Source organism: Tenrec ecaudatus, chromosome 5 (assembly GCF_050624435.1).
Source record: "Tenrec ecaudatus isolate mTenEca1 chromosome 5, mTenEca1.hap1, whole genome shotgun sequence".
Taxonomy (NCBI): domain Eukaryota; kingdom Metazoa; phylum Chordata; class Mammalia; order Afrosoricida; family Tenrecidae; genus Tenrec; species Tenrec ecaudatus.
The window spans coordinates 27,220,835-27,238,617 of record NC_134534.1 but is presented as its reverse complement, the minus strand read 5'-3'; positions in this window follow the sequence as shown (position 1 = coordinate 27,238,617).

Below are 17,783 nucleotides of genomic sequence, written 5' to 3'. Positions count from 1 at the left end.
TCAAAAAATTATGAATGGCATTGAGAAGAATGAGAATTCCAGAATACTTCCTGTGTCTCAGGAGGAACCTGAGGCAGTTATCCCATCGCACAAAGGAATACTGCATAGTTGTTGTTGTTTTTAATGTACATCAAGATTTTGTCCTTCCACCATATTTATTCAATCTGCACACTGAGAAATTTTCCCCCAAAGTTGGATTATATGGTGATTAAACAGCGTCAGGATTGGAAGAAGACTTATTAGCCACTTAGTTGATATGGATGAGAGCCCCTTGTTTGCTGAGAGTAAGGAGAACTTAAACACTCGGTGATCAAATCAGAGACTGTAGTCTTTGGTATGAATTACGACTTAGTGTGAGGAAACCCAAATCCTCACCCTTGAATCTACTGACGACATCACGGTAAATGGAGAAAAGATTCAAGTTGTTAAGTATCTCATGTTATTTGATTTAAAGCCAATGCTTCTAGACACAGCAACCAAGGGATGGAACAATGCATTATATGCGTATTTATTTGCAAATCCGCTGTGCAGAGCTTAAGGGTGGAAAAGCAAGCATGCCACATCGAGGACTAACTCGCGCCTGAAAGAAGCCATGCCTTTGCACTTGCCTCACGTGCATGCGCAAATTATACCATGATCGTGAAGCCTGAAAATGTGATGCGTTTGGATCATGGTGTTAGCAAAAAATTTTGAAACTGTCATGGACTCCCAGAAAGTTTAACAAGTCTTTCTTGGAAGAAGTACAATAAGAATGCTTCCCAGAAGTAAGTTTGAAGAAACCTCACTCAGTGTACGCAGGACGATTGCAATCAAAACCAATCCCTGGTGAAGGTGGGGTGGAAAGGGGGAACCGATTACAAGAATCTACATATAGCCTTCTCCCTGTGGGACAGACAGCAGAGAAGGGAGTGAAGGGAGACATCGGATGGTGTAAGATATGACAAAATAATAATATTTTATCAAGTATCAAGGGTTCATGGGGGAGGGGAGGCAGAGAGGGAGGGGATACCAAGGGTTCAAGTAGAAAGCAAATGTTTTGAGAATGATGAGGGAAACAAATGTACAAAAGTGCTTGACACAATGGATGGATGGATTGTGATAAGAGTTGTACTAGTCCCCAATAAAATGATTCTTTTAAGAGAGATTATTGAAGATACCATGGCTTGGATCAGATGTACCTTAGTCATCAAAGTGCCATTCTTGTTCTTCAGCAATTTAAATGAAATGCGTTATTTGATTTCTTCACTGTTGCTTCCATGAGCATTGATAGTGGATGCTAGCAAAGTGACATCCTTACCAATTTCAAATTTCCCTCTGCTTATCATGATGTTACCTTGTGGCCCAGTTGTAAGGGATTTGGTTTTCATTACCTTGAATTGCAATTCATACTGAAGGCTCTAGCCCCTGATCTTCAACAGCAAGTACTTCATGTTCTCCTCACTTTCAGGAAGAAAGGAGGAGTCATTTGAATATCAGAGGTTGTGAATAAGCATCCCTTCCCTGCCATATTCTTCTTCATTTAGTCAGGTTCTTGGATTATCAGCTCGGATTAAAGATATTCACGCTAAAAAAAAGAAAAGAAACAAATCTCGGACAAGGGACATCATGTTTTGTAAAGTAGAAGATCGGCCAAGAATAAGAAGGCTCTTAATGAGATAGACTGACAGTCACTGCAACAGTGGGCTCAATGAGAATTATGAGGTTAGTACAGAGCCCCGCAATGTTTTGTTCTGTGGATGGTTGCTATGTGTCTAAGCCAGCTCTCTGACACCTAATAACAACATGCTATGCTAAGATACCCAGTCACCGTATAAAGGAAGTTTACTTATCTACAAATACTAGTTTTATAAGAAGCGCATGGGATTAGAAATTCCGAAGTCCAATCACATTACATTACAGGCAAATTGTAAAGAGAGACCAAGCAGTGCTTTTTAAAAAGAAAACAAAAGAAAAAACACCACCAACAGCATACACACACACACACACACACACACACACACACACACACACATTCCTGATCCTCCTCCTCCATCCTTTCACCATCTCTATGACCTTGTGTGTCGCTTTACTCTCTGTGGTTGCTCTAACTGTGGTGGATTCTAAGAAATACACTCTGGCCTAAAACCCAATGACAGAGAAGTTATGTTTCCACTGGTCACATAGCTTTCGGATTTTCTTACATCTACTACTCACTGCATGCATAGAGGCAAATTCTCTCAAAGAAAGAAATAATGAGAAGGGCCTGATAAAAGAGAACAAAGCTTTCAGGTTGGGGTATTTTGATATAGAAACACGTGTGTAGAACTCAAGGAAAAGAGCTGGCCTTGGGTTACGAAGTCACGTGGAAGACATCCAGTTGTGAGTGATTCATTCGGATTAAATCATCTCCCTATTCCTCCCCTGTCTACAACATAGAGACGTTAGACTGGGGAAGGGTTATGAAATTATCACACTGAGCTAATGATGTGGATTAGAATATTAATAGTAGAAAAAATTCATTACATATAAAAAAGATGTCTATGATTAGTTTCATGTTTGTACAGGTTGAATTTGAGATACCACGGGAATCTACCTTAGGAAAGTTCCATTTTCTAACACTATACATAACATTCCTTCAACCAGAAAGCCTCCATTTCTGCTACTACAAATGCAGAGAAGGGAATAAGCAGTTCTCACGATGATTTCACTGTATGTCTTTCCGAATATAATTCTCCAAGCTTTGCCTAACTGCATGCATACTTTGGACTCTCCATAATCTTTTATTTCTTGTCTTCTGCACATTCCAGCACTTTGTTCCTACACTTGATAAATGTGTCCTCTTCCCTTACTTAGTCCACTAGCTCTTGCTCCGTTACCCCTGTCTTTTCTCAGCTTACATCATTTCTATATGAAAAAAAAAATCTCTAAAATGTCTCCCTCAAATGAAACCTTTCTAATATCCTACATTTTCCAACAGATATTACCTTCTTTCTCCCAACTAAAAGAATAAATTGCCGACTCTGTCTTCACTCCATGACGACCCATCCATCATAAACCCACCGTTAGTGTGACTGCTGTCTTTATCCCCCATTGAGTCAACTTCTATAAAGTTCATCATAATGTCTAGGTTGCCAAATGTAGCAGACTCTAAGGGAGCCTTTCACATTATACCCAACTAAATTATCTTTATGTAAGATATAAAAATAGAAGTGATCTGAGACCATCACTATGTCTTTCATAAATATGAAGTGGAGGTTGAGAAATATCCACAGTCAAATACTATGATCTCATTTGTAAGTTTCATTAACTCTTTAAGAGATAGGTGCTGGGTGAAACGATATTGCAGATTTTGTTTAAGTTCACAAAGGCACTGATGGTGCTTTAGCTGGGGAAGAAGATTTTCAGTTACATGTCATATGCAAGAGAATATAATTATTTCTTCTACCAGCAGCAGGGATTCAACTCTGCTCCATGTATTAATTAGCAATCTTCAATGAGCTCCTACATATAAATAGGAAACATAATAGCAAATAGTCTGAGCACAGTTGAAACAATGATATTTGCAAGTGGCTGCACTTTTATGGATGGATTAATTACTTGGACCTAGGATTATCTAGGTATATATTTCTCCATTCTTTTATTATTTCGATTTTTCATATTTTGTTTTGCCATGGGAAATTCAGAAAAACATTAAAGAAGAAAAAATTTTTAAATCACATTTTGGTGCTATTTTAAAGCAAGTAAGCCCTTCTTTCCGGGCACAGTGGGAAACGTAAAGGGCTTATGTGCAGCCCTGAGCTCGGCTCTTCTTTACCACTGTGTGCATTGGAAACAGGACCAACCAACCATCTCTCTATACTTCTCATACTGACAGAAATTCACAAAATATCAGTCTATCACTGCACTTTGTGCATTGGAACAGGACCAACCAACCATCTCCCTATACTTCTCATACTGACAATAATTCACAAAATATCAAACACTCTATCACTGCACTTTGTGCATTATAAACAGTACCAATCCACCATCTCCCTATACTTCTCATACTGACAGAATTTAACGAAATATCAAACACTCTATCGCTGCATCTTGATTATCACTGATGATTAATGTCCTGGTGATGACAGTCTGTGTTTTCACAGTGCTACACCATGCCATGGATCAGCATGCCCTCGTCTCCAGGAGAGGCAAAATTATGAGTAACAATGGAGGCTGTTTTCAGTGTAAGGAGACCTAGTTGTATTTAAAATCTAATCTAGAAAATTATTCTTTATGATTTTGTTTCTCTAATACCAATTTCATACAGAACTTTTAAAGCTGGGTTCTCTATTGGACCAAAGCCATTGAAGTGTGTGTGTGTGTGTGTGTGTGTGTGTGTGTGTGTGTGTAGAGAGAGAGAATGCAACTAGGAAATGCTCCCCCCCCAAATTGCAGAAGCATGTATGTCTAAGTTGTGTACTTCTTTCAAGATCTATTTTCTGTCCTTCTGGTAGTCCAAACGATCTTTCATGCGCATTGCCATCGAGTCAGTTCATACTCCTGGCAAGCCACATTCTTTCAGTGTTCTTCCTCAATACCAGCTCAAATGCCTTATTTCTTTCCCGGCTTCCTCTTCATGGACTAGATTTCAAGTGGATATGACAACAATGAAAATACCACGGCTTGGGTCAGGAATACCTTAGTGACATTTTTAGTCTTTAGCCCCTTAAATAGATCTTGTGTGGATTTGCACAATGCAGTACACCCTTTGATTTTTTTAATGGCTACTCCCATGAGTGTCATTGTGGATCCAAGTAAAATGAAATCTATGATAACTTCTATCTCTTTGTTTTATAGACTACAATTTATTAAACATTTACTTTAATGAAAATTTGGTCTTTTTCTTTTCTTAACTATTACTAATGACTTTCAAAAATATATTATTGCACATATCATACTTACACTAGTGAGTTTATATAAAGCTTTTCTTCTTTGAATTAAGAGTTTTGGGATAAAAATCCATTTGAATTTTCAAAGATGTGTTCAACTGTATAATGACAAATCTTTCAGCACTACTTATATATTAATTTCCTCATTGTCTGGCACTATTTTCTTCTAGGCACTTTTACCAGCACTAAATATATCAGTTAGTATTTGTTTCTTAACAAAACATCCCCAAATTTAATGATTTTTAACTAACATTTTTTTGGTTAACAATTTTACCCACAATCTGATTTCATCTGTCAAGTTCATATGATGACGTTCATATTCAAGGAGTCAGGAAATATACATTGCCTTTCAATGGTAGAAGTTGCAAATTTGCACTTCAAAGAATATTATATAGAGATAGTAGATGTAGCCATTTTTGTTAAATATCATATTGATAATGTGTGAATAAAGAGATAACACTAATAGTTTATTAGGTTTTTATTTCATATCCATAATAACCCACAAGGTAGAATATAATATCAGTAAACCAATTTACAGAGGCAATGTTAGACCACTGGTAGACCTTACCATCTGTGCAGGACACCTTGGTTCTACTTCCAGCCAGTACACCTCATACACAGTTACTAGCCATCTGTCAATTTGGAGTTGTATTCAGCTACCATGTGCTACCAGTTTCAGGGAAATTTTAATTATAAAGCAGACTAAGAAGACAGGCCTGCCCTTACCCTTCCAAAAATCAGTCAAAGAAAACCCTATGTATAAAAGCAGTCTGAGCCACAGCTAACCACGGGGCTGATGCAGGACAGGGTTGCATTGGATTCATCAAAGGTCAACTCAAAGTCAGCTCTGTGTAGGCTTAATTATTGTCCTCTAATTTATTTCCCTATTTTCTAATATCCATTGTTAGAATTCACAGATAAAACCCATGGTTGAAGAGTTTATTAAGGAAGTTAGCAAGTAGTAATAGCAGTGAAAAATGCTCAGGGTTGTTGTTTATTAGTTGAGGTCGCAAAGTTTTTAGGGACTACTAATAAGTACCAAAAGGGACATACCACTCCGCTGTGCTCCTCAACCCAAAGGCATTGAGCTCAAAATCCATAGCTCAGCAAACCCAACCTCCCCAATTAAGAGTGACCTACTACGCAAGCCACTCTCGTGCACCAAGGCACTCAGCTTAACTTGCTCTGTGAGTTGGAAAGTTCTGTCATTCTGTTCTGTACTCTGGCTCCTGGGTCTGCTGCAGCTGCTCTGGTGTTATGGTTCTCTTCTTGATTCAGGAAATTCACTGCACTGGGATCTCAGGTCCCAGAAGATGTGTTCCACTCATGGTTCTTACTGGTAACCAGATTCCTCCTCCTTTTTCTCAGAAGGCTGATTTTATACATGGCAGGAAGTCATTTCAGAAAATCTTGTTCACAATTACTCAGACATCATTCCTATCCCCTCATAGAAGTAGCGATCATTTGATGGCAGTTAAAGACATTAGCAAGAAGAGCCACATGGAATGCGTTACTGCCCTGGAGCTAATAATTACTTCACAGACGTACTGCTGAGAGAAGAAGCAACCTGCCCCCAAAAAATCTTTTGCAAAAACTCTTATCTCCATAAAGTATAGTATTTTGGTATGTTCTAAACTTTGAAACCAAAAAAATTTACCATTATTTTCTTCTTGAAAGTTTGTATTAATTTGACATTTCAATGACTTCTGACTCCAACCATCTTTTAAAAACACCCACAATCTGGTAAACTTCCCCTCAGACTGTAAATATCTTCTTAAATTTAAATCTTCTGAAAACTTTACCACAACTTTCCTCACCATAACTAATGGTCTACATACTTAGCGATTCTTGCATTATCCATTTCATGGTTGAAAATGATAAATTTACTTTGTGTATTCTGTTAAGCTGTGACTTCCTTGAAGGCATTCCTGCTTCTAGGAGCTGAATAATTAGTATCTGCTTTTTTCTTGATGTTGACGGGAAGAAAAGATTACCCCTCAGCCACTCATTTACTATTTGTGATAACAGAAATGCAAACATTTATTGTTGAGTGGCTATTAAAATTCTGCACCATTATTCCATGTCCCAATGCTTTCCTACCTAATCTTTCTGCAACTTATGTTCCATTCATCTGTTCTTCCCAAGTATTACTGTAGGATATAATTTAACCAGTACAATACATATTACCTATCATCAACTCTCTAGACCTCTAATTCTACAGCACACAACAAACTATAATAAAGAAGACATTAGTCATATTTCCATTACAAAAGGTTTCTCAAACTTTTCTTAAACTGTTATCTTTAGCTATACCTTGTAAAATAAATAAAATAGCAAGCCTGGTTTAGTCACTCTTTAGCAGTTTCTTCTGGACATTATCACCAGATTAGTCCCTTGGATATCTTGATATCTCCCCTTGGCTATGTTCCCAGCCATTAATATGCCAAATTCACATAGACTTCAAGCTACAGGTATGCTCTAATTGCTAGCGTTTTTGAATTGTCTTGTGTCTTTGCTTATTAAGAGCCTGATTCTTCTCTGAAAACATTGACAGTGCTCTATTTTCCCATGCTTTCAAACTGAGCCCAGAAGGAAAAGGATCATCAATTTCAGAATCCAAGTCAGATGCCCACGTGTGGAGCTACAAATTGACCTTTCCAACAGAATGTCTTCTGCTTATGTGCAGATGAGTGGAATGCCAAGGAGAAAGCAGCTCATATAGCCATTCCTCCTCATAGAAATTCCAGGTTCCTCATTTCTCTTCCACGTAAGCGTATGGCAAAGGGAAGCAGAGCTGGACCAAAAAAACAAATCAGGTGGCAACTGTGAGTTTGTTGGGGATTCTCTAAAGGTTCGCGGAGCCTGGTGGTGCCGTGCATGATGCCCTGGGTTGCTGAGCACCAAGTTCATAAAGCACCAGCTGCTCTGCTGAACAAGGATGAGGCTCTCTACCCCTGTGAAATGTGAGCCTCAGAACCCCCCAGTGCAGTTCCAGCCTGTCCTGCAGGGTTTTCCAGAGACGGAGTGCACACACTGGCTGGTCTGATGAGAAAGGCACTGTCTCTGTGCCTCACTCAGACCTATGTAAAAACTTTAGTGGATTGCTTTCCCTCCTAGTGCTTATGGTCTTTCTGCTCTCCTCCAAGTAGTTGGTAACTGTCACCCACTAATAAGTAAAGGTGAACCTGTAGGACATGATCCTTGCAGAACAAAATCATGGTTCATTTTGTCTTAAACAAGTGACTAAAGCTTCAAGAGAAGGTCTGGGGCTTTGACCAGCTGAGGATTCAATGATACCCTCACAAAAATAGTGGGATGCAACTCGACCACTAAGCAACATCATGATAATGAACAAAAGCTTGAAGTTGTCCAGGATTTCATTTTACTTGAATTCAGAATCAATGTCTATGGATGCAGCATTTGTAAAATCAAATCAGTTAGAGCATTATGCGGATTTGTTGGGAAAACAAACAAACAAACATAAGATTTAAAATGCTAATATGCCATTTTGAAGGCTAACATGCACCTGACAGTTGTGTGGGTGTTTTCACAGCATATGTATGGTAGAGAATGCATACGGGAGACCACAGAAGAATCGATGCCTTTGAATGATGGTGTGAGTGAAGACTATTAAGCATACCCTGGGCTTCCAGAAGAGCCAACATGTCTATCTTTTCACAAGTATCATCAGAATATTCCTTAAAGGTGAGGTGGCAAGATTTTTCTCTTGTACATTGGCTTTGTTATCAAGCGGGGCCAGTTCCCGGAGGAAGACGTCATGTTTAATGAAATAGAAGGTCATCCAAATGAATTGATACAGTCGCTGTAGCAATAGACTCAAACACAGCAATAATTATGAGACTGGACATTCTATCGGCTGCAACATTCTTTATATTTTCACCTGCCGAAACTGATTATTCATTAAAGAGGACACAGGGAACTCACAGATAATATTCATAATTAAAAGGCGTATGAATAAGGTTAAAATGCAGGTGGGAAATACTCGGGATGAAATTGATCAGTCAGGACATGTTGCGAAATTCTTTTAGGGCAGGAAAAACTACCCAAAGGACTTGTTGCCACGCTTCCTAAGCTTCAACCCAAAGGCAATCAGCTTCAGGTCCACAAACAACCTGGCTTCCTCAATTAAGTGTCTGTATACGCCCATTTCACAATGGAGTAATTCTAAACTATTGTAATACAAATATATAAAACCAAAGGCTGCTGTCTAAAGCTCTTGGCTCTACTTGACCTGTGGGCTGTGAATTCTTTGCTCTGACAAATCCTCTGGATCCTGGTTCTGCGGCTGCTCCTCTGCTACTCAGATGTTAAAGATGTGTTCTGCATCCAGGAGCTTCACTGCAAGGGGTCTCAGGCTCCAGAAAACTCGCTCCCCTCTTGGCTCTTGTTGGTAGTGAAATCCCCTCCTCTTCCTGCTCCAAGCCCTCATTTGATGCCCAGCAAGAATGCGATTGAAAGGAATTCCCTTCCCCCCCGCTGTCCGACCCAGACTCATGTAGGAAAAGGTGTTTGATGGGTGCTCCAGAGAGTGTCCAGACCAGCCACATTAAAGACCTCACTGCTCCTACAACTTGACACATGACCTTGCAGAATTTCTGTCTGTTGTACACCCGGACACCCTGAGTCACAAGGAGTCAGAGCTTACTGGATGGTACATGACAGTAACAACAAGACCACAGAGTAACTACTGCCTCTGCCATGGGAGCATAGGAGTGGGGAGATGGTTTGTCCGCTGTATGGGCTGCAGCTCTGAAATCTGCACTATGCTGGCTGCAGAAGATGGTCTCTAAGCCCCTTTCTCAAACACTGATCCTCTCAGCCTCTGAGCAAGAGGACCATCTTTCTTTCCAAGGCCTCTTTCTTTTTCTGTCCCTCCTACATAACAATAAGAACACCCCATGTGAAGTGTCCATTTCCTTCCCTTTTGTCTCAACTTCATCAGGCATCCTAATTTTTGCAGTGCACCTTCTGTATTAAATGCCTGTCTTATGCTGATGAATATGATCCTTTTTTATGGAATAAAGAATGTTCCTCTCCTAGCTCGCAGATTCCTTTTTTTTTTAAAATTTAATTTTATTTATTTTTATTTTATTTTAACAATTTATTGGGGCTGATACAATTCTTTTCACAGTTCATACATATACATACATCAATTGTATAAAGCACATCTGTACAGTCTTTGCCCTAATCATTTTTTTCTCTTTTCTTCTTTTACATTTTATTAGGGACTCAAACAACTCTTACCACAATCCATACATATACATACATCAATTGTATAAAGCACATCCATACATTCCCTGCCCCAATCATTCTCAAGGCATTTGCTCTCCACTTAAGCCCCTTGCATCAGGTCCTCTTCCCCCCCCCTCCCTCCCATTCCCCCCTCCCTCATATGCCCTTGGTAATTTATACCTCGTTATTTTGTCATATCTTGCCCTATCCGGAGTCTCCCTTCCCCCCTTCTCTGCTGTCCCTCTCCCAGGGAAGAAGTCACATGTGGATCCTTGTAATCAGTTCCCCCTTTCCAACCCACTCACCCTCCACTCTCCCAGCATCGTCCCTCACACCCTTGGTCCTGAAGGTATCATCCACCCTGGATTCCCTGTACCTCCAACCCTCATATGTACCAGTGTACAGCCTCTGTCCTATCCAGCCCTGCAAGGTAGAATTCGGATCATGGTAGTTGGGGGGAGGAAGCATCCAGGATCTGGGGGAAAGCTGTGTTCTTCATCGATACTACCTCACACCCTAATTAACCCATCTCCTCTCCACCCCTCTATGAGGGGATCTCCATTGGCCGACACTTGGGCCTTGGGTCTCCACTCTGCACTTCCCCCTTCATTTAATATGATATATATATACATATATACACATACATGTATACATATACACATATATACACATACATGCACACACTTATATCTTTTTTTTTTTGCATGATGCGTTATACCTGGTCCCTTGGGCACCTCGTGATCGCACTGGCCGGTGTGCTTCTTCCATGTGGGCTTATTTGCTTCTGAGCTAGATGGCCGCTTGTTCACCTTCAAGCCTTTAAGACCCCAGACACTATCTCTTTTGATAGCCGGGCACCATCAGCTTTCTTCACCACATTTGCTTATGCACCCATTTGTCTTCAGCGATCCTATCATGGAGGTGTGCAGTCAATGATATGATTTTTTGTTCTTTGATGCCTGGTAACTGATCCCTTTGGGACCACTCGATCACACAGGCTGGTGTGTTCTTCCATGTGGACTTTGTTGCTTCTGAGCTAGATGGCCGCTTGTTTATCTTCAAGCCTTTAAGACCCCAGTCACTATCTCTTTTGGTAGCCGGGCACCATCAGCTTTCTTCACCACATTTACTTGTTCACCCACTTTGGCTCCAGCCGTTGTGTCGGGAGAGTGAGCATCATAGAGTTCCAATTTAATAAAAGAAGGTATTCATGCATTGAGGGAGTGTTTGAGTAGAGGCCCAAGGTCCTTCCGCCACCTTATTACTTGACCTATAAATATAGACACATAGATCTATTTCCCCATCCTCCTATATATATTTGCATGTACATGTCTTTGTCTAGACCTCCATGAATGCCCTTTGACTCCTAGCTCCTTCCTCCATCTCCCTTGACCTTCCTCCTGCCCTACTACCATGCTTCATCGCCACCTGGGCTAGAGTATACCTCTTCTCTAAGCAACCTTACCCTTGATCATTTCCCACCAGGCCTGCCACTCCCCCTTCTCTACCATTTGGGGTCCCATGTTTTTCCCTTGTCCCTGGGTTTGTTAACACCACTTCCTTACCTCCCCTACCCCCCCACCCCAAGTCCCCCCGGAACTGTCGGTCCCGTTGTTTTTCATCCAGATAGTTCACCCAGCCTGTCCTATTCAGACAGACCTGTGGAGTCACTAACATGCACGAAAACAAGACAGAGGAAAACAAAGCAACAGTATACAACCAGACAACAAAACAACCAAAACAAACCACTGAAAAGGAACAGAACAAAACAGTTCACAAGAGAAAAGCTTGTAGTTAGTTCAGGGATCATTTGCTGGCCCTTAGGAGCGTTTTCCAGTCCAGTCTGTTGGGGCACCACGCCCTGGCCCCAAAGTCCACTTTCAGCATTCCCTGGGGACCTTGCCACTCCATTCCCTTGCTGTTCCGCTGTACTCCCCCAGTGATTTGCCTCGGTGTGGTGGGATCAGGTCAGGTGCAATTCCCACACTGTGTCTCCGGTGCTGTCCCCTGTATCGCCTTTAGTCACTGAGGGGCATCATGTCTCATAGTAGGGCCAGCCATGTTGTTCTCTCTGTGGACTGGCTGCTCTACTCAGGAACATCATCATCACGGCCTGGTGGGCCAGGCTGTGCTCCACTCTCTCCTCCTGCCCCTTCATCTTCTCCTGTGTGCTCGGATCAAATATGTCCATCTCCCATAGCTGCAGAGTCAATGTCATCCTTTGGAACAAATTCTTTTCTGGGGAGGGGCAGGAATCCACTTAATTTATGGTGCTGGGGCCAGCCTCCCAGACCTCTCCACCGGTTCCCTCCTCCACGCCGGGATATTGCATTCACACCTTGCGACACTGGGTTGAAGTCTGGTCCCACTTTCCCTGTGGAGATATAAACAATACCCTCCTCTTGGGTGGATTAATGCCCCATGACCCCACTACCCTTTTCTTCCTTGTATTCATCCTTTTGTTTTCCTTTCCCCACCTCCTCCACCATTGTCAACCATGTACATCCCTGGTTTTGGTCTGGTCTCTTCCATACTACACCGTCTTCACCCCTAAAATGTTTGTATACAGTAGCTTTTTTCCCTATGCCACTTTTGCTTTTTAAAAAAAAAAATTTTTTTTAATTCTTACCTCAGCGGACTCATGCTGTACTTGTCCTTTTGTGCCTGACTTACTTCGCTTAGCATGATTTCCTCCAGTTCTTCCCATGCCGCTATGTGCCTCATACGTTCATCACTGCTTTTTAGTGATGCGTAGTATTCCATTGTATGTATATACCACAGTTTTTTAATCCAATCATCAGTTGATGGAAATTTGGGTTGCTTCCAACTCCTTGCAATTGTGAACTGTGCCGCAATGAACATTGGAGCACAGATGTCTGGTCTTGGTTTGTTTCTTGCCTCTTCTGGGTATATGCCCAGTAGGGGGGTTGCTGGGTCATATGGTAACTCTATTTCCATCTGTTTTAGGTATCGCCAGATTGATTTCCATAGTGGCTGTACGTACTTACAGTCCCACCAGCAGTGGATGAGAGTTCCTGTCTCCCCACAGCCCCTCCAACACTTGTTGCTTTCTGATTTTTTGAATTGGGCTACCTTTGAGGGTGTCAGGTGGTACCTCATTGTTGTTTTAATTTGCATTTCTCTTATGGCTAAAGATCGGGAACATTTTCTCATATGTTTGTTGGCCATTCGGATTTCTGCCCCTGTGAAACTTCTTTTCAAGTCCTTTGCCCACCTTTCAAGTGGGCTATTGGTTTTTTTCTTTTTGGAAGCTATCAGAGTACTGTAGATTTTAGTAATAAGGCCTTTGTCTGATGTGTCATTGCTAAAGATGTTTTCCCAGTCTGTGGACTCTCTTATTACTCTCTTGGTGAATTCTTTAGATGTACAAAAGTGTTTTATCTTCAGTATATCCCATTTGTCAATTTGTGCCTCCTCTGTGTTTGTGTCCTTCCCTATTTCTGATAGCCTGTGTATTCCCTGCACCAAAGTTCTCAAGTTGGTCCCAATTCCCTCATTGATGGCCCTAATAGTTTGGGGTTTAACTTCAAGGTCTATGATCCACCTTGAGTTTATTCTTGTGCATGGAGTGAGATAAGGGTCTTGCTTCATTTTTCTGCATGTTGATATCCATTTTTTCCAGCACCACTTATTAAAGAGGGCATCTGCTTCCCATTTGATCTTTTTGGGGCCCTTGTCAAAGATCAGCTGTAACCTAAGTTACTCAGATGATTTTATTTGCAATATTTCCACTTATTGTGTTTACTGTTGCCAACACCAATATTGTAAAAGTTCCTGTTCATCAGCGTGTTTAAACATTGTGATACCCACTCACATCTAGTACTGGGGATATTGGCTAAATGGAAGTCATCCTGGAAATCTGGCCTTCCTTCCTCAATGTCTCTGAGCAGTACTATAATATTAAGTAGCTTTTCACTGGTATCTTTATGAGATAGAAATAGATATAACATGGATTCTCACAAGAGTTATTTGGTTTAACTACTATTTTCCTTAAAATAATTCATCTAGAAAATTTCCAAAGGGGTTAGAATGAGAATCCAGCAATCAATTTGGCTTATAATATGTGCATAATAAAATTACTTTCCCTTTAAAATGCAGACTATATTTCATGTTTTTGCCCATTCTGAGCTAATTATATACATGTAAGTTAGAATTAGATAATTGTTTGGTAAAGGCTAATGTCAACTATTTGAAATAATTGGACCATTAAGAGTAATTATAAGGCAAGAGCTCTTTCCTGGGGCCTTTTACTGTTGTTGTGATCAGATATTTTAACATAAATAGAGTTATTTAATTCCAAGTGGGAAAATTCTGGAAATACTCAAGCAGAATTATTATTAGACAATATGAGAGTAGCAATGATAAGGTTTTATATATTTATATCATAATAGTTTAAGATTATTCATGTAAATTCTTGCATAGATTTTTTTCTTTTAGTGTTTTGTAAAGCAGTTATTTGAATTTTATAGATTAAGTTTCAAAAACATGAATTTTTCCATATTTCATAACTAAAATCAGGATGTCATATCTGATACTAGGGTTTCATGAACTATAAATTTAAGACTCTTCTCAAATATCTGTTTAATATTGAACCTGAGATGCTGATGGAGGAGTTAATTTTACACATGAAGACCATATCATATTTTCATATTAACTTTCTATTTTATTATATTTGTTCAATTTCTTTTATTTCCATTACCACTTCCATCTCTCACTCAAATCAGCATTTCAAAACAGTTTCAAATATAACACCATTACATTTTCTTATAAAATTAATATTTTCATGTATGTTTGTTACATTAATAAAGATATTTTATGTTGCAAACTATTTCTTCTTTTTCTCAAGTTCTTAAAATTTTAACCTTACCCTTTATTGTGATGTGTAAATATTATGTTCTGCTACAAATTGCATAATTGCATGTATTGGATGCTGTTATCCATTCCTTCTGTAAGAGCAATCGATAGAATAACAATTGAAATGTTTCAACCAGCTGCTAAACTACAGAAGTACTCATCTATGACAGGAAATGTGAAACACAATCGCTTGACCAATTGACGGGAAGAACTTCAAATTTGTACCCATTTCAAAGAAAGGTGACAGCACAAATGCACACATCATAGAACAATATTATTAACACTAGATGAAAGTAAAATTTTGCTTAAGATTACCCTACAACAATTACCCAGGAGATTGACACGGGGCTGCCAGAGGTTCAGGTTGGATTCAATGAAGGATTTGGAGCAAGGGGGACCATTGCTGATGTTGGGTCAGCTTTCTTTGAAGACAGAGCATGACAGAAAGAGATGTATTGTGTGTCGTTGACGCTGCAATGACATCTGACTGTGTGGAACATAACGAACTATGGACAGGACTGAGAAGAATGGGAATTTCAGAGCATTTCATGTGTTCATGCGGAACCTGGACATGAATCAAGAAGCAGTTATGCGACCAGAGAAAGGTAATACTGTGTAGTTTAGGATCAGGAAAAGTGTGTGTCATGGTCTATCCTCCACCACACTTATTCAATCTGTCTGCTGAACAAATAGCCAGAGATGCTGATGATATCAAGCAGCATGTAGTATCAGAGCAGGAGAAACGCATATTAACAACCTGATGTATGCAGATGGCACAACCTTGCTTGCTGAAAAAGTGAGGAGGAGGGTTTGAAGCCCTTGCTGACGAAGATCAAGGTTTGCAGTCTTGTGGCTAACAAACTCTGGTGTGCTGGAGGAGGACACCATGTTTGGTGAAGGGGAGGGCAGAAAATAGAGGGAGGCGCTTGCTGACGTAACTGCTCCAGTGACTGCGACAATGGGTTCAGACATAAGAGCAACTGTATGGACCGTGTAGGACTGGGTGGGGTTTCGTTCTGTTTTACATAGGTCCCTATTTTACATGAGTCCAAACTGACTCGATGGTACCTAACAACAACAGCAAAGCCAATATCTATTCTTTTGGTAACAGGCAATCAGGTTCCCTGTAGTTACACACACGTATACACACACACAGTTACATTAAATATGTATGTGGAGACACTGTAGACCTTTTGAAATATCTAAGAATGCCATTGCTAGTCATAGGTTATGAATGTATTTATTTTGACTCTGAAAGGCTCAATTATTTTATAGAGGAGCTATCAGAAGCTATGCAATAATGTCCTGAGAGACTCAAGTCCTATCAATATTTACTTTAGTCTGTTAGGCACTTATTTAAACCAAGTGTACCTGTATAATTCAAGATTAAACATTGAGTCCCTTGTGTAAAAGGAAACCAGAGACCTTGATGCAGTATTTGCTTTCACTCAATGTATATATATATATATATATATATATATATATATATATATATTGCAAAAAATGAAATGTTGATATCAGAAAAGTGTAAGAATAACCTTTTCATTTATGGTTTCTAAAAAAAAGTGAGATTAGGCTCAACTATAAGTAGTCAAATATCCCTAACTATAAGAAAATACATACACATACATTGAAATTAGATTTAGTATGGCTTTTTGTCTAATTGGTTTCTTAGCAAGAGAGTGACTAGATTCAAATTAGATATAGATAAATTGAATCAGTGTCAGCTATATCAATAGCTAGCAGATTCCTAGTTATCCTGCCCTCAAACAATCACATAATAATGCTTCTGGAAAAGGTATCAAAGGGTATGTAGTTTAATGTGAAATATATCCTCCAGTCTCACATACTTCATATCCCATTTCACATCAATTTCACCTAGATTCGTCTTTGCATATCTTTAGCAGTAAGAGAAGGAGGAAAGAGAGAAACCATATTAAAGTCTACCTAACCCTGCTCCCACAATAGACATACACAACCCACAGACTCAAAAGGTATAATGCGGTCTTACTGGAGACAGAAGTTGGAAAATCAGATAGATATTTTCCTCATGACAGATAACTAAGTCTTCAATATGTTATAACATGTATTTATTAGTTCATTAAAGGATAACATGTATTTATTAGTTCATTGAGGTGCAATTTTTGTGTCATTAAACCAGGTAATGCTTGTCTCCTTCAATACTAACATGCTTTCAATCATAAAGATAAAACGATCTATCTATCCACGTATTTACCAATCTATTTATTTTGTATTTGTGGTTAGATTGGTAGATAGATAGATAGATAAATAGATAGATAGATAGATAGATAGATAGATAGATAGATAGATAGAGGCATATATATATATATGTTTATGTCTTACAAAATGTTCCTTAGAAGGGAGGATGGCTAGACTTTGTCTGAGTTACTTTGGAGATGTAATCATGGGGGGCCAGTCAGGGGGCGGAGTCTCTAGAGAAAGACATTATGATTGGTAAAGCAGAAGTTCAGTGGAAAACAGAAAGCTCCTCAGTGAAGTGGATTTATGGAATGGCTGCAATAATGAGCTCAAACACAGGAAAATTGTGCAGAGAGCAGAGGACAAGTAGCATTGTTTACTATTGTCTATAGGGCCACAATGAGAAGAAACTGATTCTAAGGTACCTAACCATAATTTATATTGCATGTATCTGTATATGTGTGCAGAGACAGGGATATGGAGGTATTTATCTGTATGTGTTTCATATAACGAAATCCTACTACTCTT